Raw genomic sequence first — 27,113 nt, forward strand, 5'->3', positions numbered from 1 at the left:
AGTTTCTGCACAATGTCAATAGAGAAGGTTGTGTTCTGAGACGAGTGATTGATTTTGTGGCTAATGTGAAACAATCCGTGGATTATGTGGAAGCAATGTATTAAACCTACGTTTTAACAGATAATTTAGTAAGTATATATAATTTTATGAACGTATTCATCAACACATTTAGTGGTATTCATTCAAAGGTGAAAAGCGGTGTTCACTACTACGGACTCTGCAACCTGTAAAAGTGGGTTCGTTCAAGATGAAAATTTTGATTGCTACCTCTTTACACTTTCAGTAGCTCTGTGACGTCTTTCCTCTTCCCTAATTCTACTATGTTTTACTAATAGGCTTTCATATATACTGATTAGGTAGAGTTTGGCCCCATTTTGTGAAAATTGCCTTATTTAGAGATTTTCTTGTACTCCATATTTGTGCTTGCGGGGGTTGAGCTTTGTCTCTTTGGTCCCGCCTCTCAACTGTCAATCAACTGGTGTACAGGTTCCTGAGCCTACTGGGCTCTATCATATCTACATTTGAAACTGTGCATGAAGTCTGCCTCCACCATATCATTTCCTAGTGCATTCCATCTACTAACTACTCTCAATTTCTTTATTATGCACCCCATACCCATCCCGTGGGCGGTGGTTTAAAGGATTACAGAGGCACATAATCGGTTCAGGAACTGAACTCTCTAGTTCGTTTAGCTAAGCAAATATCAATCTTTTGACGTTAGTTACAAAACTATTAATGTTATATATACATGTACATGCATACATGCATACATGTACATATACATACATATACATATATACATACACATACATATTTAATCACCTACACACATCAATAATCTTTTGTGTCACAAGTGATTCAACAAGAGGCTCACAACAGTCACTATACAAGGCACTTTACATCTATAGTGAGTCACACAGTTACTAGTCTTGCTGCACACCCACCCAACTGGGCGGCAGCTTTACAGTCATGTGCATGCATTACTTACAATAAGCAAATTTTGGATACTTTGCTAAGATTTCGACCAGCACATCATTATGAATGAAGTACTTACACATTTCTTGGACACTATTGGTGGTGTTATCTCTAAATTTCACGATTTTTTCACATTCCATTATATAATGACACAAAGTATGCGAATAGTTCTGCTGACAAAGTTTACACTTAGTCAAATCTACATCAGCAGCTGTTACAAATTCCCCAGAAGTACTTGTAGCCGAGCCTAAGCCTAGCAGTGGTAACATCTAGACGTCTGCTAACCTTATTGGACGACCCATAGACGTGCGGTACCTCCTGCATAATAGAATGATGATAGATGGAGTAACTGGTGTGAATTTCACTTTGCCTCAAGTCTCCGAAATTTAGTTGATGTTCCCGAAATATTACTGCCCTCAGGCTGCTCAAAGGCAGTCCAAGTTGGTAATCAATTCCCTCTTTACGAGCAAAAGTCTTGGCCAACTCATCAGTTCTATCATGCCTTCAGAGACCAATATGGGAAGGAATCCACAGGAGACAGACTCTGACTCCATCATTGATTATTTCATTATATCTGTGTCTAGCTTCAGAGATAAGCACGTCACAGTTATGCCTTGGGGAGCTGAGGGCAGTCAAGGATGACAAGGAGTCACTTACAATTAGCGTGTCAACTTTGGATTCATATACGCACTCAAGTGCAAGGATTATGGCAACCAATTCTGTTTGAAGAGTAGAGGCCCAGTTACTTAGATGCACTCCACACTCGTGGGATAAGGAACCATCTCTCCCTGTCACAACAATTGCACTTCCAGCTGCACCATAGGACTGATGCAAGGATCCATCAGTGTAAATAATCTGGGAAAGGGAGTGCTCTCTGACCAAAGCATCAATTTGGCTTAAGGCATTGTACTTTGCTTCTTGTCGAAGCAAGGCTTGTTCTTTAATCAGCTAACTACTCTGACACTTAAAAAGTTCTTGTAGTAAAGCAATATGTGTTGGTAGATGGCAACTGATTATATTTATGTAACTAACAATGAACCCAAATTCACTCTTATTTTAGCTCCAACTGGCATTGAGAGCAGTACAGGTATAATCATTTTGCCCGAAACGCATTGCGTAATAGTGGCTTTAGGCATTGTATGTACTAGCTCTATCTATATATCAATCCATTAATGTAACATCACTTGTATACATACATACATACATACAATGCCTAAAGCCACTAATTACGCAAAGCGTTTCGGGCAGGAAAAAACACTAATGACTAAAGCTTAAAACTAATGGGTAAAAAGAAAAAAATGCGTTGAGTACAAATAAAAATAGAGGTAAAAGAGGGGGGAACATTGTTGAAAAAGCAGCACAAATACAATTACAAATTATTACAGAAAATTACATTCAAACAGCGTTGATTTGAAAAACAAAAAAAACAAAAAACATACATGGGTTGACAATAGAGGGGTAAGGTAGGTTACAGGGAATTTATTAGGTATAGCTTCGTTTTTAACTTAAACTGGTTGAGAGAGGTACAGTCTTTAACATGGTTGGGAAGGTCATTCCACATTCTGGGCCCCTTGATTTGTAGAGCATTTCTGGTTTGATTAAGTCGTACTCTAGGAATATCAAAACTGTATTTATTTCTGGTGTGGTGCTCATGGGTTCTGTTACAACCTTCTATGAAGCTTTTGAGATCAGGATTGGCATTATAGTTTAGCGTTTTATATATGTATAATACACATGAGAGAATGTGCAGTGACTTAATGTCTAACATATTCAGAGATTTGAGTAGGGGTACCGAGTGATGTCTGGGGCCAGAATTGGATATTGTCCTAATAGCAGCTTTGTGTTGAGTAATTAGAGGACGTAAGTGATTTTGGGTAGTAGAGCCCCAAGCACAAATACCATAGTTGAGATATGGATAGATAAGGGAGTAATAGAGAGTCACCAGGGCAGGGCGTGGTACATAATATCTGATCTTAGAAAGAATGCCCACAGTTTTTGAAACTTTTTTTGATATGTTTAGAATGTGTCCCTGGAAATTCAGCTTGTGGTCAATGAGAATGCCAAGGAATTTGCCATCTAATTTGTTACAAATTTGGGTATTGTTTATTTTGAGATTTATTTGATTAGAGGATTTATTGCCAAACAGAATATAGAAAGTTTTGTCAATGTTAAGGGTGAGTTTGTTGGCAGTTAGCCACAGATGGACTTTATTTAGCTCAGTATTTACTGTGGCATTTAGAGCAAGGGGATCAGGACTGGAGTAAATGAAGGTTGTGTCGTCAGCAAATAGAATTGGTTTGAGGTGTTGGGAGGCATTTGGAAGGTCATTAATGTAGATGAGAAAGAGGAGAGGGCCAAGTATGCTGCCCTGGGGAACACCAATGTTGATGGGTAGGGTGGGAGAAATTGTATTATTCACAGAAACACATTGGAGCCTGTCAGTAAGGTAGGATTTGAGGTATTGTAGGGAGTGTCCTCTGACACCATAATGATGTAATTTAAGAAGAAGGTTTTGGTGGTTGACAGTATCGAAAGCTTTACGCAGGTCCACAAATAACCCAACAGGGAACTCATTTTTATCAAGAGCTGTATGAATCGAGTTAAGCATACTAATAAGTGCATCGTTAGTGCTTTTTTTGGGCCTGAAGCCATATTGGCAAGGGCTAAGTATATTGAGTTTGGCTAGATATGAGTAAAGCTGCTTATAGATTAGTTTTTCAAAAATTTTTGACAAGTTTGGCAGGATTGATATAGGTCTGTAGTTGTTAACATCTGTGAGATCACCACATTTGTGGACAGGCGTTACTCTCGCTTTTTTAGAATATCTGGAAAGGTTTGGAGTTCAAGTGACTTGTTGAAGAGCAAAGCAATAGCAGGGGGCTAAAGATCTGGAGGCTTTTTTGTAGATTAAAGTTGGTATCTCCTCAAGGGCACCAGACTTGGTTTTAAGGGAAAGGATTATCTCATTGACGTCAATGGAATTAATAGGCTTTAGGTACAGAGACTGGGGATAGTTTCCCTGTAAGATAGTCCTTAATGTCAGTACTGGAAGATGGAATATCATTAGCAATCATTAGCATTAGCAATCATTAGGAATATCATTAGTATGTATGTACCTTACCTGAATAAACATATTTATTTATTTATTTATTTATATTTATTTATCTTTATCTTCAGCACAAGTATATTTATTTACCTAAATTTACCTGAGGACCACTAACACTAGTGGCCTTGATGAGGACAGAAAACTGGCAACTTGTCAAAGGTCCCTCATTTGCCTTGATAATCTTGTCCAGTTTGATTTTGAAATTCAACAGATGGTTCCATGGGTTTATAACCCTGCAGGTAAAAAAAAAAAGACTCTCCTCTTCTCAGTCACACATTGTGGCTTGCCGAGTTTGAAACCGTTGTCCCTTGTTTGTGTTACATATGACCTTTTGAAGAAATTTTCCAGATCAACATCCACCAAATTGTTTAGTATTTTAAAAGCTTCAATAAAATTGCCCTGTCATGCCTGGTTTTTAGTGTTGTTAGCCCTGTGGCTCTCAACTGTTCCTGATACGTTAGTTAACCGAGCTCTGGAATTATTTTTGTTGCCCAGTGTTGCACTTTCTCCAGAGCAGCTATGTCCTACTGAAGATGGGGTCTCGATGCTTGGATACAGTAATCCAGATTTATTTATTTATTTATATACAAGAAGGTACATTGGGTTTATGAGAGTACAGAGACTTGAAGTTTGACATTCTTGTAAAGCCACTAACTAGCATGCATAGCATTTCAGGAAGATCCTTAATCTAACATATAATTTTAAGAAGACCATTTCTAGCAAAATTAAAAAAAAAATGTTAATAGGTACATTGTAAGAAAGTACAGTATAAAAATACATTGTAAGAAAGTATAAAAATAAATTGTAAGAAGGTATAAAAATGAATTGTAAGATTAGTATAAAAAATAGTTGTATAAGAAATTTGACACAAAAAAGTATATACATTTGGCCAGTGTCCTTGACTTGTATACCATGCAAGGTGATGGAGAAGATCGTGAGAAAAAACCTGGTAACACATCTGGAGAGAAGGGACTTCGTGACAAATCGCCAACATGGATTCAGGGAGGGTAAATCTTGCCTTACAGGCTTGATAGAATTCTACGATCAGGTGACACAGATTAAGCAAGAAAGAGAGGGCTGGGCGGACTGCATTTTCTTGGATTGTCGGAAAGCCTTTGACACAGTACCGCATAAGAGGCTGGTACATAAGCTGGAGAGACAGGCAGGTGTAGCTGGTAAGGTGCTCCAGTGGATAAGGGAGTATCTAAGCAATAGGAAGCAGAGAGTTACGGTGAGGGGTGAGACCTCCGATTGGCGTGAAGTCACCAGTGGAGTCCCACAGGGCTCTGTACTCGGTCCTATCTTGTTTCTGATATATGTAAATGATCTCCCGGAGGGTATCGATTCATTTCTCTCAATGTTTGCGGACGATGCTAAAATTATGAGAAGGATTAAAACAGAAGAGGACTGTTTGAGGCTTCAAGAAGACCTAGACAAGCTGAAGGAATGGTCGAACAAATGGTTGTTAGAGTTTAACCCAACCAAATGTAATGTAATGAAGATAGGTGTAGGGAGCAGGAGGCCAGATACAAGGTATCATCTGGGAGAGGAAATTCTTCAGGAGTCAGAGAAGGAAAAAGACTTGGGGGTTGATATCACGCCAGACCTGTCTCCTGCAGCACATATCAAGCGGATAACATCAGCGGCATATGCCAGGCTGGCCAACATACGAACGGCATTCAGAAACTTGTGTAAAGAATCATTCAGAACTTTGTATACCACATATGTCAGGCCAATCCTGGAGTATGCAGCCCCAGCATGGAGTCCATATCTAGTCAAGGATAAGACTAAACTGGAAAAGGTTCAAAGGTTTGCCACCAGACTAGTACCCGAGCTGAGAGGTATGAGCTACGAGGAGAGACTACGGGAATTAAACCTCACTTCGCTGGAAGACAGAAGAGTTAGGGGGGACATGATCACCACATTCAAGATTCTGAAGGGGATTGATAGGGTAGATAAAGACAGTCTATTTAACACAAGGGGAACACGCACAAGGGGACACAGGTGGAAACTGAGTGCCCAAATGAGCCACAGAGATATTAGAAAGAACTTTTTTAGTGTCAGAGTGGTTGACAAATGGAATGCATTAGGGGGTGATGTGGTGGAGGCTCACTCCATACACAGTTTCAAGTGTAGATATGACAGAGCCCGATAGGCTCAGGAATCTGTACACCTGTTGATTGACGGTTGAGAGGCGGGACCAAAGAGCCAGAGCTCAACCCCCGCAAACACAACTAGGTGAGTACAACTAGGTGAGTACATTAAAGTAAATTTAAGGGTTATCCACAGGTACATTTTAGCATAACTTGAGGATTATTGCAAGATATAATGTAGTAAACTATGTGTATATCATGATACAAGTTAGTTTCACTTTACACTAAAAGAAAACTTTCTAACATCTCTATGACCCATCTGATTCTCATGCTTCCATCCATACCATCTTCTTGTTCTATTGGTATTGTAAACATTTCCTCTCTTTTTCACTGTGTCAAACCCCCTAAGTATTTTAAGTCTCTTATCCCGTCTTCCCTTTTTCTAGCGTCGTCATATTTAGATTCTTCAGTATATCTCCATACCCTATCCCTCTCAATTCTGGGACGAACCTCGTCGCATACGTCTGAACCTTCTCGAGATTTTTTTTTAGGTGGGGCTCCACAATTGGGCGGCATACTCTAAAGCTGGTCTCGTGTAGACATCGATCTATATGCCTCCTTATTTGGGTTGCAGAAGGATGTTAAAACTTTTGCTAGTGCAGAGTATGCTGCTGTTATTATTTATATGAGCCTCTGGAGTTAGTTTTGTGTCATGTCCACTCCGAGGTCTTTTTCTTTAGTCGTTACAGGGAGGTAGATTCTCTTCATTGTGTTATACATATAATATTATTATTATTATTATTATTATTATTTGACCAAACAGTTTGTATTATTTGTTACTCACTTACTTGGTCATGACTGATTTTATAGTCCAGCCTTTAATGCGGTAGGAATATTCATATTTGGTTACATGGGTAATTTTATTATATTCTAGGATATTTGTTATAGTGAGATAAGTGTTCTGACGTCCATTTAGATTTTATCGTGTCATCTACCATAGAAGCGTCATTAATAACTGAATTGACATAGTTCACATCACTATGTAATGGATATGTCAGCCTGCAGACTGCTTCCAGCAACAGTCTATTAGGTCAAGTTACCAGAAGCCTTGGCCCAGGCCATGTTTCAAAAGTGGGTGAACTCTAGGAACCGGCAACAGGTACACTCCAGGTATAGAAGTCTTCACATAGTGTTTGAGTATGCTGTTTGTATTATTCGTGTGTATGTTATGTATACTGAGTATGCTCTGATAATTACTTACTTCACATAGTGTTTTTCCCCCACAACATGGCTATGCAGGTAAATATAAGCAAGTAGACTCTAGATGCAAGTACAGTATGTTATACGAGTTTTTGTTGGGTTTATTTTCTCGCCAATGTGTGTGGTTGTCGCTGGGCAGTATGTAAACAAACATTTGCTTTTCAGGTCCTCAATGCTGGCCTCATGCTGCATTAACCCATAAGGTAAGTCATCACCACATTCCTCTGGCCTTTTGATAATTTACTGATCTCTATTGACGCTGGACGAGTCTCTGTTGATGGTCCTCCTATTAACATGTCACATTTTGACATATCCCTTACCCACATCCAAAAACTGTCATACAGTGGTACCTTCACTTGCGAATTTAATCTGTTCCCAGAGACGGGTCGTAACTCAAAACAATTTTTCCAATAAGAAATAATGTAAATTGAATTAATCTGTTCAACGCCCCCAAAAATATTAACTTAAAAAGACATTTTATACGGAATAGCACTCTTTTTGTACTATCTACAATACAGTATGTATATCTTACCTTTATTGAGGATATTGGGTTGGTTCCATAAAGAAATAAAACTCAGTAGATTTATACCAGTATGGGGTCAGGTGAAAACATAAGTGGAAAACGGGGGTAAATAGAGACACATACAATGATTAATCATGTACCCCTATTTACCCACGTTTTCCACTTATGTTTTCACCTGACCCTGTACTGGTATAAATCTACCGAGTTTTGTAATTTCTTTTAGCACCGCTCCTGTGCCAGGTAAGTTACGGGCTCACCATAGCCCGTGCTACTTGGAACTTGTTCCGAGTAGCTGAATCTATAACAACAGTGTAATTTCTTATCACTTGATAATGAACCATGTAGGTTCGAAACGTCGTGCGATTTTATAATAAGGGCAATACATTATTCAGTTATTCCCTTCTTTTTCTTCACCTTGAAAACAAACATGACTTTTGGTGAACGCCTCTTCCAGCTGAACCCTGATGCAAGAAAACTAGTAAGAGGGATAGAAGCCCTAAATCAGAAAATAGTTAATACTGAAAAAAAAAAAAAAATATATATATATATATATATATATATATATATATATATATATATATATATATATATATATATATATATATAGAGTATATATATATATATATATATATATATAGAGAGAGTATATATATATATATATTCCCATTGTCGTGTTTTTCAAGAGATCCATAACCTTTAAGCACCTTTTTGTATTATTATTTTTGTATCAACCGATGTATATCTTGTAACCATCAAATACATAATAAAGCACAAAAAAATAAAAAAGGAAGGGGGTGGTAAGAGAAAAGCACACAAAAACTGTATTGGAGGGGATCTAAACATTCCCTCTAATGCGTTATGCGTGGTTTCCTCCGAGGCTATGGGCCCCCCTTCTTCCAGCTAGAGGTGGTACTCCCTTCCATATTATAAAAAAAGATTTCTCACATAATATATAGGTTGTGTGGGGTCTATGTTCTCCTATTCCACATTCCATAACATGGCATTTATTAACATTAAATTCCATTAAATTCCAACTGGTAGATCATTTATGTAGACAATAAACATCACTGGTGCAAGAACTGAACCCTGTGGTACTCCACTTCTGACATTTCTCCAGTCCGATACATTGCCTCTGATCACTGCCCTCATTTTTCTATCAGTCAGAAAATTTTTCATCCATGTTAGAAGCTTACCTGTCACCCCTCCAATATTTTCCAGTTTCCAGAACAACCTCTTATGTGGAACTCTGTCGAAAGTCTTTTTTAGGTTCAGATAGATGCAGTCAACCCAACCATCTCTTTCCTGTAATATCTCTGTTGCTCGATCATAGAAACTGAGTAAATTCGATACACAGGATCTTCCAGATCGAAAACCATACTGTCTGTCTGATATTATATCATTTCTCTCCAGGTGTTCTACCCATTTAGTTTTAATTATTTTTTCCAATATTTTGACTATTACACTTGTCAATGATACCGGTCTATAATCAAGGGGGGTCTTCCCTGCTTCCACTTTTGTAGATTGGAACTAGGTTATCTTCTTGAGGTTATCTTGAGATGATTTCGGGGCTTTAGTGTCCCCGCGGCCCGGTCCTCGACCAGGCCTCTACCCCCAGAAAGCAGCCCGTGACAGCTGACTAACTCCCAGGTACCTATTTACTGCTAGGTAACAGGGGCATTCAGGGTGAAAGAAACTTTGCCCATTTGTTTCTGCCTCGTGCGGGAATTGAACCCGCGCCACAGAATTACGAGTCCTGCGCGCTATCCACCAGGCTACGAGGTCCGGTTAACTATGTTAACCTTTTTCCACACATCAGCTACAACTCCTGATGTGTGGAAAAAGAATTCACGGCGTATGGGCCCCGTTTTTTGGGGGGAGGGTGGGGGGGGAAAGGGCCGATATGGCACACCGTTTTCACCGAACTTTGGAAAAGAGGCCGATATGGCACACCGGTTTCACCGAACTTTGGAAAAGGGGCCAATTTGGAGTTAAAGGTTTATTATGGGGAAAATAATTTCTGAGATCTTAGAAGTTTGTTAAGAGTTCTTATGATGAAAATAATTTCATAGAAGTTTGTTAAGGATTCCTTATGAGGAAATGATGTTCATAGAAGTTTGTTAAGAGTTCATATGAGAAAAATAATTTCAAATGATAAAAAATGATTTCTTGAGATGATTTTGGGGCTTTTTTAGTGTCCCCGCGGCCCGGTCCTTGAACAGGCCTCCACCCCCAGGAAGCAGCCCGTTACAACTGACTAACACCCAGGTACCTATTTTACTGCTAGGTAACAGGGGCATAGGGTGAAAGAAACTCTGCCCATTGTTTCTCGCCGGCGCCTGGGATCGAACCCAGGTCCACAGGATCATAAGTCCAGCGTGCTGTCCGCTCGGCCGACCGGCTCCCCGAGGAACTGAATTAGAAATTCCAGGAGGTCTTTACCTTAGAGCAAGGAGAAATTCCAGAGATAAGAGAGGAAATAGTTAACCAGGAACCACTAGATGAGTTTGAGATTATCAGTGGGAAGTAAGGAAGTTGTTACTAGAGTTGGATGTGACAAAAGGCTCCGATGGAATCTCCTCTTGGATACTAAAGGAAGGAACAGAAGCACTGTGCCTGCTACTCACCATAGTGTATAACAAATCACTGGCAACAGGGGAACTGCCAGAAATTTGGAAAGCAGTTAATGTAATCCCTATATACAAGAAAGGGCAGTCTCCGTGGTGTAGTGGTAAGACACTCGCCTGGCGTTCCGCGAGCGCTATGTCATGGGTTCGTATCCTGGCCGGGTAGGATTTACTGGGTGCAATTCCTTAACTGTAGCCTCTGTTTAACGCAACAGTAAAATGTGTACTTGGATGAAAAAACGATTCTTCGCGGCAGGGGATCGTATTCCAGGGACCATAGGATTAAGGACTTGCCCGAAACGCTACGCGTACTAGTGGCTGTACAAGAATGTAATAACTCTTGTATATATCTCAAACAAACAAACAAACAAACAAAAGGGGAAAGACAGGAGGCACTGAACTACAGGTCAGTGTCCCTAACCTGCATACCATGCAAACTGATGGAGAAGATTGTGCGAAGAAAGCTAGTGGAACATCTGGAGCAAAAGAACTTTGTAACAGCATCAACATGGGTTCAGGGATGGCAAGTCCTGCCTCACAGGGTTAATTGAATTCTACGACCAGGCAACAAAAATCAGACAAGAAAGAGAAGGGTGGGCAGACTGTATATTTTTGGATTGCCAGAAAGCCTTTAATGCAGTACCACACAAGAGGCTAGTGAAAAAGCTGGAGATGCAGGCTGGAGTGAAAGGGAAAATACTCCATTGGATAAGGGAGTACCTAAGCAACAGAAGACAACGAGTCACAGTGAGGTGTGAGGTTTTAGATTGGTGAGACGTCACAAGTGGAGTCCTGCAGGGGTCAATCCTTGGACCTATACTATTTCTGATATATGTAAATGATCTCCCAGAGGGTATAGACTCGTTTCTCTCAATATTTGCTGACGATGCAAAAATTATGAGGAGGACTGAGACAGAGGATGATAGTAGAAGGCTACAAGATGACCTAGACAGACTGAATGAATGGTCCAACAAATGGCTGCTAAAATTCAACCCGAGTAAATGCAAAGTAATGAAACTAGGCGGTAGAAACAGGAGGCCAGACACAGGATATAGAATAGGAGATGAAGTACTTCATGAAACGGACAGAGAGAAAGATCTAGGAGTTGATATCACACCAAATCTGTCTCCTGAAGCCCACATAAAAAGAATTACGTCTGCAGCATATGCGAGGCTGGTTAACATCAGAACAGCCTTCAGGGACCTGTGTAAGGAATCTTTCAGAATCTTGTATACCACATATGTAAGACCAATCCTTGAGTATGCAGCCCCAGCATGGAGCCGTACCTTGTCAAACACAAGACAAAGCTGGAAAAAGTTCAGAGGTATGCCACTAGACTAGTCTCAGAACTAAGAGGCATGAGTTACGAGGAAAGGCTGCGGGAAATGCACCTTACGACACTGGAAGACAGTAGAGTAAGGGGAGACATGATCACTACCTACAAAATCCTCAGGGGAATTGACAGGGTAGACAAGGATAAACTAATCAACACAGGTGGTACGTGAACAAGGGGACACGGATAGAAACTGAGTACCCAAATGAGCCATAGGGACGTTAGAAAGAACTTTTTCAGTGTCAGATTAGTTAATAGGTGGAATGCATTAGGCAGTTATGTGATGGAGGCTGACTCCATACACAGTTTTAATTGTAGATATGATAGAGGCCAGTAGGCTCAGGAATCTGTATACCGGCTGATTGACAGTTGAGAGGCGGGACCAAAGAGCCAGAGCTCAACCCACGCAAGCACAAATAGGTGAGTACAGGAATCAGCCTGAAGCAGCTGTCTAACTCCCAATTACCTATTTACTGCTAGGTAACAGGGGCATCAGGGTGAAGGAAACTCTGCCCATTTGTTTTTCCACCGGCTGCGGGGATCGAACCCCGGTTCGTAGGCCCGCGAGTCTAGAGCGCTGTCCACTCAGCCAGCCAGCCCCCGCGTGCGTGTGTGTGTGTGTGTGTGTGTGTGTGTGTGTGTGTGTGTGTGTGTGTGTGTGTGTGTGTGTGTGTGTGTGTGTGTGTGTGTGTGTGTGTGTGTGTACTCGCCTATTTGTGTCTGCAGGATCGAGCATTGACTCTTGGATCCCGCCTTTCGAGCATCAGATGTTTACAGCAATGACTATTTCCCTATCATACCTAATTTTAAAATTATGAATAGTATTTGCTTCCACAACCTGTTCCTTAAGTGCATGCATTCCATTTTTCCACTACTCTCACGCTAAAAGAAAACTACCTAACATCTCTGTGACTCATCTGAGTTTCCAGCTTCCACCCATATTCCCTCGTTCTGTTACTATTCCATGTAAACATTTCGTCTCTGTCCACTCTGTCAATCCCCTCTGAGTATTTTATACGCTCCTATCATGTCCTCCCTCTCCCTTCTTTTTTCTAGTGTCGTAAGGCACAGTTCCTTCAGGTGCTCCTCATACCCCATCCCTCGTAACTCTGGGACGAGTCTCGTTGCAAACCTCTGAACCTTTTCCAGTTTCCTTATATGCTTCCTCAGATATGGACTCCATGATGAGGCGGCATACTCTAAGACTGGCCTCATGTAGGCAGTGTAAAGCGCCCTAAATGCCTCCTTACTTAGGTTTCTGAATGATGTTCTAACTTTTGCCAGTGTAGAGTACACTGCTGTCGTTATCCTATTTATATGTGCTTCAGGAGATAGATTAGGTGTTACGTCCACGCCCAGGTCTCTTTCTCACGTCGTCACAGGTAGGCAGTTCCCCTTCATTGTGTACTGTCCCTTTGGTCTCCTATCACCTAGTCCCATTTCCATAACTTTACATTTGCTCGTGTTGATCTCCAGTAGCCAGAGAGGACTCTGACCATCTCTGCAACCTGTTCAGGTCCTCTTGGAGGATCCTGCAATCCTCATCTGTCACAGCTCTTATCAACTTTGCGTCATCCGCTAACATCGACATGTAGGACTCTACTCCTGTAAACATGTCGTTAACATATATTACCGAAGATTATTTTATTACATTCTTCATTCATACATTCTTTATTACATTCATACATTCATTTTATTATTAATATATTACATTCACCGAAGATGCCCTGAGCGCCATTGAGTGTCTGCCTGTGTTAATGGAGCTCGACAGCGAACCGACCCTGGAAGAACTCAGCGATGCCCTAGACTCCCTTGCTTCTGGTAAAGCTCCTGGCAAAGATGGCATTCCTGCTGAGACTTTGAAGTGCTGCAGAGGTAGCCTGCTCATGGAGCTGCATGAAATTCTCTGCCTCTGCTGGGAAGGAGAGGTGCCACAGGACATGAGGGATGCCAACATCGTCACACTGTATAAGAATAAAGGTGACAGGGGCGACTGCAACAACTACCGTGGAATCTCCCTCCTCAGTATTGTCGGAAAGCTGTTTGCTCGAGTCGCATTGAAGAGGCTCCAAGTACTTGCAGAGAGAGTCTATCCAGAATCACAATGCGGATTCAGAGCTGGCAGGTCCACCATCGACATGGTCTTTTCCCTCAGACAACTGCAGGAGAAATGCAGGGAACAGAAGCAGCCACTCTTTGTAGCCTTCATAGATCTGACGAAGGCCTTCGACCTCGTCAGCAGGGATGGCCTGTTCAAGATCCTCCCCAAGATCGGATGCCCACCCAGGCTCCTCAGCATCATCAGATCTTTCCATGAGAACATGAGGGGCACCGTGGTCTTTGATGGCCTAACATCAGACGCCTTTGACATCCGAAATGGAGTAAAGCAGGGCTGCATACTGGCTCCAACCCTATTCGGGACTTTCTTCGCAGTTATGCTGCGGCACGCCTTCGGATCTGTCACGGAAGGCATTTACCTCCGGACCAGGTCGGATGGAAAGCTCTTTAACCTCGCCAGGCTGAGAGCCAAGACAAAGGTTCGGCTGAGGTGTCTGCGCGACTTCCTCTTTGCCGACGACGCAGCAGTCACTGCCCACTCAGCTGAAGACCTCCAACGGCTCATAACCCGCTTCAGCGAGGCCTCTCAGGCTTTCGGACTCACCATCAGTCTGAAGAAAACACAAGTCATGGGACAAGGAGTGGACTCCCCACCTGACATCGGCATCTCTGATTCCAAACTGGAAGTCGTTCACGACTTCGTGTACCTGGGCTCCACAATCTCTGACTCCCTCTCTCTTGATACGGAGCTAAACAAACGCATCGGTAAGGCATCTACTACCATGTCCAGACTGACAAAGCGAGTGTGGACCAACAATAGGCTAACTGAGTATACTAAGGTTCAGGTTTACAGAGCCTGTGTCCTGAGCACTCTCCTTTATGGCAGTGAGTCTTGGACACTCCGCGCCCGTCAGGAAAGACAGCTGAATGCCTACCACATGCGCTGCCTTCGACACATCTTGGACATCACCTGGCAGGACAAGGTGACAAACAACAACGTCTTGGGGAGAGCAAGAATCACCAGCATGTACACAATGCTGAAACAGAGACGAATGCGCTGGCTCGGGCACGTTGTGCGAATGGGCGACGGCAGGATCCCCAAGGATCTCCTGTACGGAGAGCTGATGCAGGGAAAGCGTCCAACAGGCAAGCCCCAGCTACGGTACAAAGACGTATGCATGAGGGACCTGAAAGCCATGGACGTCGATCTAGCTATATGGGAGACACAGGCTGCAGACCGTTCAGCCTGGAGGCAGTCTGTTCAAAGAGGTCTCTCCAAGTTCGAGGAGTCACTTGCCATGGAATCGGAGGCAAAGAGACAGAGAAGGAAAGCCAGTAGCCAGGAAGACAGACCAGAATCGGACTTCGTTTGTGCTCGGTGTGGGAAGGACTGCCACTCTCGGATTGGCCTCATCAGTCACACCAGACGCTGCACCAGAATTGACAACTAGGGCGCAACTCCATAGTCTCCCGAGACTGAAGGATGCCTACTAACATATATTAGAAATAGAATTGGTCCCAGCACCGATCCTTGAGGTACTCCACTCATTACTGTTCGCCAGTCCGACTTCTCGCCCCTTACCGTAACTCTTTGGCTCCTTCCTGTTAGGTAGTTCCTTATCCATGCAAGGCCCTTTCTTCCCACCCCCGCCTGCCTCTCGAGTTTGAACAGCAGTCTCATGTGCAGTACTGTATCAAAGGCATTTTGGCAATCTAGAAATAAACAGTCTGCCCAACCATCTCTGTCCTGTCTTATCCTCGTTATTTTATCATAGAATTTCAAAAGGTTTGTCAGGCATGATTTCCCTTTCTAGAACCCATGTTGATGTTTGTTCACAAACCTAACGTTCCCCAGGTGTGCAACCAGTCGTAGCCTAATTATTCTTTTAAGTATTTTACAGGGGATGTTTGTCAGTGATACAGGTCTATAGTTAAATGCCTCCTCCCTATCAACTTTCTTGAAAATCGGTACGACATTTGCCTTCTTCCAGCAACTGGGCAATTCTCCTAACATAAGTGACTCATTAAAGATCATTGCCAGAGGCACGCTGAGGGTCTGCGCTGCCTCTTTTAGTACCCACGGTGATACTTTGTCTGGTCCAACCTCTTTAGTTGCATCCAGTGTTGTCAACTGTTTCATTACCTCCTCTACTGTCACCTCTATATCTGATAGTCTTTCATCTGTGTGTGTGTGTGTGTGTATGTACTCGCCTAGTTGTGCTTGCGTGGGTTGAGCTTTGGCGCTTTGGTCCTGCCTCTCAACCGTCAATCAACTGATTTACAGATTCCTGAGCCTACTGGGCTCCATTATATCTACATGTGAAACTGTGTATGGAGTCAGCCTCCATCACATCACTGCCTAATGCATTCCATTTACTAACTACGCTGACACTGAAAAAGTTCTTTCTAACGTACGTACGTGTGTGTACTCACCTAATTGTGCTTGCGGGAGTTGAGCTCTGGCTCTTTTGTCCCGCCTCTCAACCGTCAATCAACAGGTGTACAGGTTCGTGAGCCTATTGGGCTCTATCATATCTACACTTGAAACTGTGGTGTGTGTGTGTGTGTGTGTGTGTGTGTGTGTGTGTGTGTGTGTGTGTGTGTGTGTGTGTGTGTGTGTGTGTGTGTGTACGTATGCTTGTGCAGGGTGCGTGCGTGTACTTATGTGTGTGAGGGCGCTTGGAGGTTAGAGTTAAAGGTGATAGTATGATGTGCCTGCATTTAGTTCCTCTCAGCAGTGATGTTCAAACACTGCACTGTGGTGTTATAAATCTAACCACCAAGAAGCAGACATACACGCTACGTTGCACCAGACTGCTCTCTTTAGCTGTAAACATCCTCAGTCATACACCCAATTCCGTGTCAAGCTCAGACCTATCAATGTCCACGGGGAAGTGAGGTCTAGCTCTTTATGCCCCGCCTACTGGCTTTGTTGCACCTGTTACATTATAGCTTTACTATCCTCACAGTCAAGTTTTGTCGAGTCTGGCCTTAAACTTGTAGCTGGAGGTAGCTTCCACAACTACTACTACTGTTTCCCTGATGAAGGGTGCACATGTGACGGTAATGTTGCCTACGAAGTAAGGCCATGAAGAGTAGGTTCCATATATTAGTTTTATATGGTACCCATTGCAAAGGTTTTTCCTTATTATACCTACCTTTTGGTTTACCTTGTGATGGTTCCGGGAATCGATGGATTGGCATAAAGTTGGTGGTGTGGTCAACTGGACTGTTAGACGCCCCTGCTCGTAGTCTGACGTTTGAGTCACAGCCAGGGTGATCAGGTAGGGTTAGCCTGCCTATGAAGATAGGCCCATTTTTCGTTAATTGGTTACTTGCATTGAATATATTGGATATTAAACTTTACGGTTTTTGCATGTTAAATGCGCTGACTAATATGCGTTTTAAATTAAATATCTGGCGTTCAAATATTGTCAAACTGCGAACTGTCCTAGGAGTCTTATTCATCAGTTGGGTAACATAATTATAATGTCACTTTCGCCATTTACCTACGATTTAAACAGGATGGCCTTAGGAGGGAGGGGGACGGGCAGGTGAACACCCACCCGCTCTTCTAGCTCTGTATGCCTGCTCCGCTTTGTAACTGTACCTTTCAATTATTTGTCGTATCTTCCCCTCCAAGTTGTGGACGGAGATAAATTCCTATATTTTTTTATTCCTTTCACTTGTTGATTGCCTGTTCATGGTACAAATATTTTGTTACGTTTCTTCTGCTCATTCGTGTCTCCAACTTGCACCAATGCTCCCGTAGCTGAGGAATACACTTAGGCTATATTAAACGAACAGTAGGAGTCTAAGAAACAAAATAAACTATTTAAATGCTCTTGTTTGTGCAGAAACAATAGATATTATTGCCCAATATAAATCAGATTTAGCATGGAATGGAATAAATCTATGGGATAAAATTCTGTTAAAGTGCCAAATTTTCGAAAAGCTGATTTTAATAGCCTAAGAAATTTTTGGGGTCAAATAGATTGGAAAGTCTTGGGCATAGAGGGTGGGCCGGTCTTGGAGGAAGACGTGAACCCAGCAATGGGTGATGTAAAAAGGGATTTCGATGTGGATTCAAAATATAACTTACTTAAAAATATTCTAAGCATAGCACAAGAACGTAGTATACCATACAAATTGATTAGATCGAATACTAATGACCCGAAATGGATAACAAAGATTCTGAAGAACCTTATAGATAGAAAGAGAGCTTGGTACAAAATGATTAACAGTGGGGAAGTCAGTTTAGAACAAGAATTTGTACAACTGGTTAGAAATGTTAAAAAAGACAGGGAAACGCATATTAATGACATCGAAATCGGGAGTGAACTAGGGAACAGTTATCACAAAGAAATCAGATTTAGCATTGAGTAGAATAGATCTGCAGAAGAAAATTCTGTTAAAGTGCCAGATTTTCGTAAAGCTAATTTCAATATCCTAAGAAATTTTTGGGGGCATATAGAATGGAAAGTCTTGGGCATAGGGGGGGGACCGGTCTTGGAGCAAGCCGTGAACCCAGCGATATGTGATGTAAAGGAGGATTTCGATTTGCTGCCTTGACCTTGAGGTGCTTCCGGGGCTTAACGTCCCCGCGGCCCGGTCGTCGACCAGGCCTCCTGGTTGGTGAACTGGTCAACCAGGCTGTTGGACGCGGCTGCTCGCAGCCTGACTGCGAGGTTAATTATTAATCTTGCACAACAACCTCCTCTTCAATATAGAGGAGCCTCATCCGGACCGCTAGTACAGGCGCCTAACCAGCCTCCTGCCCGTTCTCCACGTCAATGGCCCGTATAAATTATGTGCGCTAAGGGTTGGAATGACGCCTGTGAAGTCCTCTCGCAACACCCTCAAGGCACCCAACCAAAGCTCTTCTTTCAGCCTCGCGAAGACGATTTATAGTTTAAAAAAAAGTTTAAAGGGAAACCGTGTTGTGGCGTCACGGTACCTATGGGGGTTACCTTACCTTGCTTTTACCTTGCGGTGATTCTGGGGGTCAAGGTCGCCGAGAAAGAAACCGCAGCCCGGTTTCTGATCAAGCCTCCTTGTTGATGCTATGCCCAAGACTTTCCATTCTATATGCCCACCCAAATTTCTTAGGATATTGAAATTAGCTTTACGAAAATCTGGCACTTTAACAGAATTTTCTTCTGCAGATCTATTCTACTCTGTGAGGGGAGGTGCACGTGCTGGGAGAGGGGTGTGAGGGGGGTGCACGTGCTGGGAGGGTGTGTGAGGGGGGGTGCACGTGCTGGGAGGGGTGTGTGAGGGGGGGGGTACACGTGCTGGGAGGGGTGTGTGAGGGGGGGGGGTACACGTGCTGGGAGGGGTGTGTGAGGGGGGGTGCACGTGCTGGGAGGGGTGTGTGAGGGGGGGGGTACACGTGCTGGGAGGGGTGTGTGAGGGGGGGGGGCGCACGTGCTGGGAGGGGTGTGTGAGGGAGGGTGCACGTGCTGGGAGGGGTGTGTGAGGGGGGTGCACGTGCTGGGAGGGGTGTGTGAGGGGGGAGGTGCACGTGCTGGGAGGGGTGTGTGAGGGGGGAGGTGCACGTGCTGGGAGGGGTGTGTGAGGGGGGGTGCACGTGCTGGGAGGGGTGTGTGAGGGGGGTGCACGTGCTGGGAGGGGTGTGTGAGGGGGGAGGTGCACGTGCTGGGAGGGGTGTGTGAGGGGGGAGGTGCACGTGCTGGGAGGGGTGTGTGAGGGGGGAGGTGCACGTGCTGGGAGGGGTGTGTGAGGGGGGAGGTGCACGTGCTGGGAGGGGTGTGTGAGGGGGGAGGTGCACGTGCTGGGAGGGGTGTGTGAGGGGGGAAGTGCACGTGCTGGGAGGGGTGTGTGAGGGGGGAGGTGCACGTGCTGGGAGGGGTGTGTGAGGGGGGAGGTGCACGTGCTGGGAGGGGTGTGTGAGGGGGGAGGTGCACGTGCTGGGAGGGGTGTGTGAGGGGGGTGCACGTGCTGGGAGGGGTGTGTGAGGGGGGAGGTGCACGTGCTGGGAGGGGTGTGTGAGGGGGGGGGGGGGGGTGCACGTGCTGGGAGGGGTGTGTGAGGGGGGGAGGTGCACGTGCTGGGAGGGGTGTGTGAGGGGGGAGGTGCACGTGCTGGGAGGGGTGTGTGAGGGGGGGATGCACGTGCTGGGAGGGGTGTGTGAGGGGGGTGCACGTGCTGGGAGGGGTGTGTGAGGGGGGAGGTGCACGTGCTGGGAGGGGTGTGTGAGGGGGGAGGTGCACGTGCTGGGAGGGGTGTGTGAGGGGGGAGGTGCACGTGCTGGGAGGGGTGTGTGAGGGGGGAGGTGCACGTGCTGGGAGGGGTGTGTGAGGGGAGGTGCACGTGCTGGGAGGGGTGTGTGAGGGGGGGGGTGCACGTGCTGGGAGGGGTGTGTGAGGGGGGAGGTGCACGTGCTGGGAGGGGTGTGTGAGGGGGGTGCACGACTACGGACGGGGAGACACTTTACGTGGGTCTGGGTATTGATTTTTATCTAGTGAGGGCCGGCTTGGTAAGCCACCCTCACCTTCTGCTGCCTCGCCGCCACGATTGTCCTCGCTGGTCCTGGCTCCCTCGCCCCCCCCCCCCCTCCCAGGCTCACAGTTGCCGCCCCCCTCCCAGGCTCACCGTCGCCGCCCCCCTCCCAGGCTCACCGTCGCCGCCCCCTTCCCAGGCTCACCGTCGCCGCCCCCCTCCCAGGCTCACCGTCGCCGCCCCCCTCCCAGGCTCACCGTCCCCGCCCCCCTCCCAGGCTCACCGTTGCCGCCCCCCTCCCAGGCTCACCGTCGCCGCCCCCCCCCCCCTCCCAGGCTCACCGTCGCCGCCCCCCTCCCAGGCTGATGGATGTTTTCTTGCCATGTGTTCCATTCGTGTTATTGTCAGAATATTTCTGTGTGTTGTAATCTTGGTGCTGTTGCCACAGTCGTGGCATGTGTTCCACACCTGGTGCTGTTGCCACAGTCGTGGCATGTGTTCCACACCTGGTGCTGTTGTCACAGTCGTGGCATGTGTTCCACACCTGGTGCTGTTGTCACAGTCGTGGCATGTGTTCCACACCTGGTGCTGTTGCCACAGTAGTGTCATGTGTTCCACACCTGGTGCTGTTATCACAGTCGTGTCATGTGTTCCACACCTGGTGCTGTTGCCACAGTCGTGTCATGTGTTCCACACCTGGTGCTGTTGTCACAGTCGTGGCATGTGTTCCACACCTGGTGCTGTTGCCACAGTCGTGGCATGTGTTCCACACCTGGTGCTGTTGCCACAGTCGTGGCATGTGTTCCACACCTGGTGCTGTTGCCACAGTCGTGGCATGTGTTCCACACCTGGTGCTGTTGTCACAGTCGTGTCATGTGTTCCACACCTGGTGCTGTTGTCACAGTCGTGTCATGTGTTCCACACCTGGTGCTGTTGCCACAGTCGTGTCATGTGTTCCACACCTGGTGCTGTTGTCACAGTCGTGTCATGTGTTCCACACCTGGTGCTGTTGTCACAGTCGTGTCATGTGTTCCACACCTGGTGCTGTTGCCACAGTCGTGTCATGTGTTCCACGCCTGGTGCTGTTGCCACAGTCGTGTCATGTGTTCCACACCTGGTACAGTTGCCACAGTAGTGTCATGTGTTCCACACCTGGTGCTGTTGCTACTGTGACACCGTAAGCACAGTCAAAGAACACTGTATGAATATCATCAGTCCACGTCTGGTTAATACTCTGCCAGCAGGCATAAGAAATATTGCTTTAACAAAGGTCCAATCTTTGACAAATCAATTAGATAGGTTCCTGCAAGAAGTGCCAGACCAACTTCGTTATAGTGGATATGAATGCCTTCTGGCCGCTCCAAGCAACATCGTGTTGGACCATCTTATCACAAGATGAGCCCGAGTCAAGAAGATAAGCTCAGTAGCACTAGAAATATGCTCAAGCCGCATACCTTCAAGAAAAAAGAGGAAGAGATGTATCTTGGAATGAGAACGACGTTCCCTCTAAAGACTTAGAAAACGAATCACGGAACTTGAACGTCCCGCCCTATGCAGACAAGGAGTCACAGTAACGGGGCTGAAATATGTTGACCAGACCACACACTAGAAAGTGAAGGGACGACGACGGTTTCGGTCCGGCTTGGACCATTCTCAAGTTGATTGTGTGTCGATCAAGTCAATTGTCCCACCCTATCCCAAGAACAACAAAGAAGGCTTTGTAAAGAAATAAAAACGATTGAACTGAAGCCACAAGAATCATATAAAATCCAAGCGAGACAAAGAAAACAAAAGGCCATCAGCAAATTAGAGAGGAATCCGAAATACTTTTTATACTATGGAAATTATGGTTGAGCTCTGGCTCTTTGGTCCCGCCTCTCAACTGTCAATCAACAGGTGTACAGATTCCTGAGCCTATTGGGCTCTATCATATCTACACTTGAAGCTGTGTATGGAGTCAGCCTCCACCACATCACTTCCTAATGCATTCCATTTGTCAACCACTCTGACACTAAAAAAGTTCTTTCTAATATCTCTGTGGCTCATTTGGGCACTCAGTTTCCACCTGTGTCCCCTTGTGCGTGTGCCCCTTGTGTTAAATAGCCTGGAACTCTTCCCTGTCGATTTTATCAATTCCTGTTACTATTTTGTATGTAGTGATCATATCACCTCTTTTTCTTCTGTCTTCTAGTTTTGGCATATTTAATGCTTCTAACCTCTCCTCGTAGCTCTTGCTCTTCAGTTCTGGGAGCCACTTAGTAGCATGTCTTTGCACCTTTTCCAGTTTGTTGATGGCTTCTTAAGTGTGTGTGTGTGTGTGTGTACTCACCTATTTGTACTCACCTATTTGTGCTTGCAGGATCGAGCATTGACTCTTGGATCCCGCCTTTCCAGCTATCGGTTGTTTACAGCAATGACGTGTGTGTGTGTGTGTGTGTGTGTGTGTGTGTGTGTGTGTGTGTGTGTGTGTGTGTGTGTGTGTGTGTGTGTGTGTGTGTGCGCGTGTGCGTGTGCGTGTGCGTGTGCGTGTGTGCGTGTGCGTGCGCGTGCGTGCGTGCGTGTGTGTTCGTGCGTGCGTGTGCTTGCGCGTGCGTGTGCGTGCTGTATCCCGTGCGGCGTTACCTTGGACGACTGCCAAGAGGAAGGTATGGATTCTTCTTTCTTGGGGTCATTTGATACAAGCGTTGATCTCTATCGAGTACTTGAGTTATTGTATAACTCTTTAATGTCTCTCATTTAATATGTTTTGCTTTTAATGGCATTATATTCCCCGTGGCATAGTGGTAAGACGCTCGTCTGGCGTTTCGCGAGCGCTTTGTCCTGGGTTCGTATCCTGGCCGGGAGGATTTACTGGGCGTCAATCCTAATCTCTAGCCCCTGTTTACCCAACAGTAAAATGGGTACCAGGTTGTTAAACGATTTGCGGGGTAGCATTGCAGGGAACAATAGGATTAAGGACCTGCCCAAAAGGTTATGCGTGCTAGTGGCTCTACGACAATGTTATTCTTGTATATATGAGTAAATAAAAAATAAATAAAATATTTGTGTGTAAAGCAAAAACTTGATCGGTTTGTCTAAATTCAATAGTACCGATATCAACTTTATAATTATGTTTTGCGTCAATATATGTACGAGGCTCCTAATCGTATTTATAAGTACTACCTGAACAAGGCGATGAACTGGATAATTTAATCCGGAATTTTTGGCGACCTTTAGAACACTTTCCTCTCGTTAAATATACTCTTGTTGGAGGGTTCTGGCAAATTGGTGAGTTGAAAATAGTGTGCGTATTTGTGTAAGTTGTGGAGGTAGTGTGAGGGTAGTGCTGGTTGATGGTAGTGTGAGGGGTAGTGTTGGTGGATGGTAGTGGTGGAGGTAGTTGGTGGATGGTAGTGGTGGAGGTAGTGTGAGGGTAGTGTTGGTGGATGGTAGTGGTGGAGGTAGTGTGAGGGTAGTGCTGGTGGATGGTAGTTACCTGGTTGATACCTGGTTGATGGGGTTCTGGGAGTTCTTCTACTCCCCAAGCCCGGCCCGAGGCCAGGCTTGACTTGTGAGAGTTTGGTCCACCAGGCTGTTGCTTGGAGCGGCCCGCAGGCCCACATACCCACCACAGCCCGGTTGGTCCGGCACTCCTTGGAGGAATAAATCTAGTTTCCTCTTGAAAATGTCCACGGTTGTTCCGGCAATATTTCTTATGCTTGCTGGGAGGACGTTGAACAACCGCGGACCTCTGATGTTTATACAGTGTTCTCTGATTATGCCTATGGCACCTCTGCTCTTCACTGGTTCTATTCTACATTTTCTTCCATATCGTTCACTCCAGTACGTTGTTATTTTACTGTGTAGATTTGGTACTTGGCCCTCCAGTATCTTCCAGGTGTATATTATTTGATATCTCTCTCGTCTTCTTTTTAGCGAGTACATTTGGAGGGCTTTGAGACGATCCCAATAATTTAGGCGCTTTATTGCGTCTATGCGTGCCGTATATGTTCTCTGTATTCCCTCTATTTCAGCAATCTCTCCTGCTCTGAAGGGGGAAGTGAGTACTGAACAGTACTCAAGACGGGACAACACAAGTGACTTGAAGAGTACAACCATTGTGATGGGATCCCTGGATTTGAAAGTTCTCGTAATCCATCCTATCATTTTTCTGGCTGTCGCAATATTTGCTTGGTTATGCTCCTTAAACGTTAGGTCGTCAGACATTATTATTCCCAAATCCTTTACATGCTGTTTTCCTACTATGGGTACATTTGATTGTGTTTTGTACTCTGTATTATGTTTAAGGTCCTCATTTTTACCGTACCTGAGTACCTGGAATTTATCACTGTTAAACATCATGTTATTTTCTGATGCCCAGTGGTGGAGGTAGTGTTGGTGGATGGTAGTGGTGGCGGTAGTGTTGGTGGATGGTAGTGGTGGAGGTAGTGTTGGTGGATGGTAGTGGTGGAGGTAGTGTTGGTGGATGGTAGTGGTGGAGGTAGTGTTGGTGGATGGTAGTGGTGGCGGTAGTGTTGGTGGATGGTAGTGGTGGAGGTAGTGTTGGTGGATGGTAGTGGTGGAGGTAGTGTTGGTAGTGGTGGAGAGGTTATCTTGAGGTTATCTTGAGATGATTTCGGGGCTTTTAGTGTCCCCGCGGCCCGGTCCTCGACCAGGCCTCCACCCCCAGGAAGCAGCCCGTGACAGCTGACTAACACCCAGGTACCTATTTTACTGCTAGGTAACAGGGGCATAGGGTGAAAGAAACTCTGCCTATTGTTTCTCGCCGGCGCCTGGGATCGAACCCAGGACCACAGGATCACAAGTCCCGCGTGCTGTCCGCTCGGCCGACCGGCTCCCCACCGGAGGTGGGCTGGTGTACATGGTTAAAGGTGCTGACTTGCTCCATCAGGCACAAGGGTCATCTCCAACCTCTCTTAACTCTCACACCTTTTTCTTATCTCATTCTTCTTACTTCACTTACATTTTTACATTTCGATTTCGCATATATGAATTTTTTGGATTTTTCTTTATCTCTTCCATGGCTTTCTGTTCTAATTGTATTTCTTCAGTCTGATAATGATTGCTTCGATCTCTCTTTTATTTCTTCAATTTCCCTATTTAAATTATTCTTTCTTTGTAGAGATAGTCGTATCTGCTTAACAATTTCCGTTATTTTTTCCTTCTGCATTCTCTTTCTAAGCTGGTCCTCTTTCTGACTTTTTCCAAAATAATGTCTCGTGAAAACTTTATATGCTTTGGCAGTCAGTTGTTCTATTCCTCGCGTGGAATGTTTATTACTTAGAACAGTTTACATTGAATGTTTAAGTCACATGTATATTTTTTCGCACTATCGTTTAATTTAAATTGGTATTATTAAATGGCCCTCTCGCTTGATCATTTGTTAACACCTATTACGAGTATTGATGTTAGTTTGTACTTGAGGGAGCTTGTGATCTGAGTGTGTGATATTTGACATTGTAATGTCCCTCATTATGTCTTCATTGTTGGTCAACATCAGATCTAGAATATTTTAGGTCCTAGTTGGCTCTCTTATCTACTAGATGAAAAATTTTTTTTTTTTACAGAATCTAAGTAGTTCTGTGACTGTGGTTGGTTGTTTCCAGATAGATTTCCTGGTATAATATTATTGTTTGCTATTCTCCATCTTAGACTGGGCAGGTTGAAGTCTCCTAGGAAGATAATATCTGGAATTAGGCTTAACAGATTATCGAGGTTATTCTCTATTTTGTTTATCTGTTCTGAGCATTCATCAACCGTTACATATAGCATTCCAGCATCTGGCATTTTAAATACTGCCGATAGTTGGATGAGTGACATGAAGTATCTCGGCTTTGTCTACATAGACACAGCCGAAGCACCACATATTAGACATAAACCTTCAACTATAAAAAGCCAGCTTACACTGGTGTACACCCTACCATCTTCAAGATCAAGACAGGGCTTGAGTACTGCTCGGTACTCGCTCCCCTCCCCTTTCAAAGCCAGAGAGATTCTGAAATAGAGGGGAATATACCTTCGCGGTCTCTGACCTATTATCTTGTGTATGACCCTCTGTCCTGCGTGACAGTGAATACTAGCATTATCCTCACTTTAATAAGGCTTAATTGAAATCCTCAGATTAGGCAAAATTGTAATTCATTTTGTCAATAAAGATGTTAATAATAAAAATCTGACCAGGCCTCCCCTTTTGGTCTCTGACCAGGCCTCCCTGTTCGGTCGTCTGGTCAACCAGGCTATTGAATGCGGCTACTCTCAGCCTGATGAGAGTTACAGCCTGGTTGACCAGGAGTTCTTTGGAGGTGTTTGTCACGTTCTCTATTGAGCTCAACACTGTAAGAAGCCGGTCAGTTATGCCCTTTATGTGTAGTAGGAGAATGCTGAAAATCCTTCGGCCTTTAATGTCTATACATATCTATTGCACTGGTGCTATTCAATGGGGCTGCTTTGCACATCCTGCCATGCATGCTGGTTTCATGTGTTGTAATCTCCGTGTTCAGATTTGCAACCAGTCCCGCTAATATTTTCCACATGTCGATTATTATATATCTCTCGCCTGCACTGTAGAGAAGACAGATTTTAAATTTTTAGTCGGTCCCAATAATTTAGATGCTTTACTGAGTGGATTCTAACTGTAAAGGATCTTTGCACGCTCTATATAGGTCGGCAATTTCTTCGG

At 44.7% G+C, this 27,113-nt stretch overlaps 1 protein-coding gene across 4 annotated transcripts in view; it reads left to right on the forward strand.

The window, feature by feature from the left end:
- The window catches only part of Snrk (SNF related kinase), an 85,140-nt gene continuing 58,027 nt past the window's right edge, over nucleotides 1–27,113 (forward strand). For 2 of the 4 annotated variants that reach the window (XM_045740683.2, XM_069323626.1), the window contains exons 1-2: nucleotides 1–128; nucleotides 7,600–7,637. The gene's annotated coding sequence lies outside the window, so the exon portion shown is untranslated. The remainder of the gene's footprint in view (nucleotides 129–7,599; nucleotides 7,638–27,113) is intronic. The other 2 variants (XM_045740684.2, XM_069323627.1) reach the window with 1 other exon arrangement.

Source organism: Procambarus clarkii, chromosome 13, assembly GCF_040958095.1.
Source record: "Procambarus clarkii isolate CNS0578487 chromosome 13, FALCON_Pclarkii_2.0, whole genome shotgun sequence".
Classification (NCBI taxonomy): Eukaryota; Metazoa; Arthropoda; class Malacostraca; order Decapoda; family Cambaridae; genus Procambarus; species Procambarus clarkii.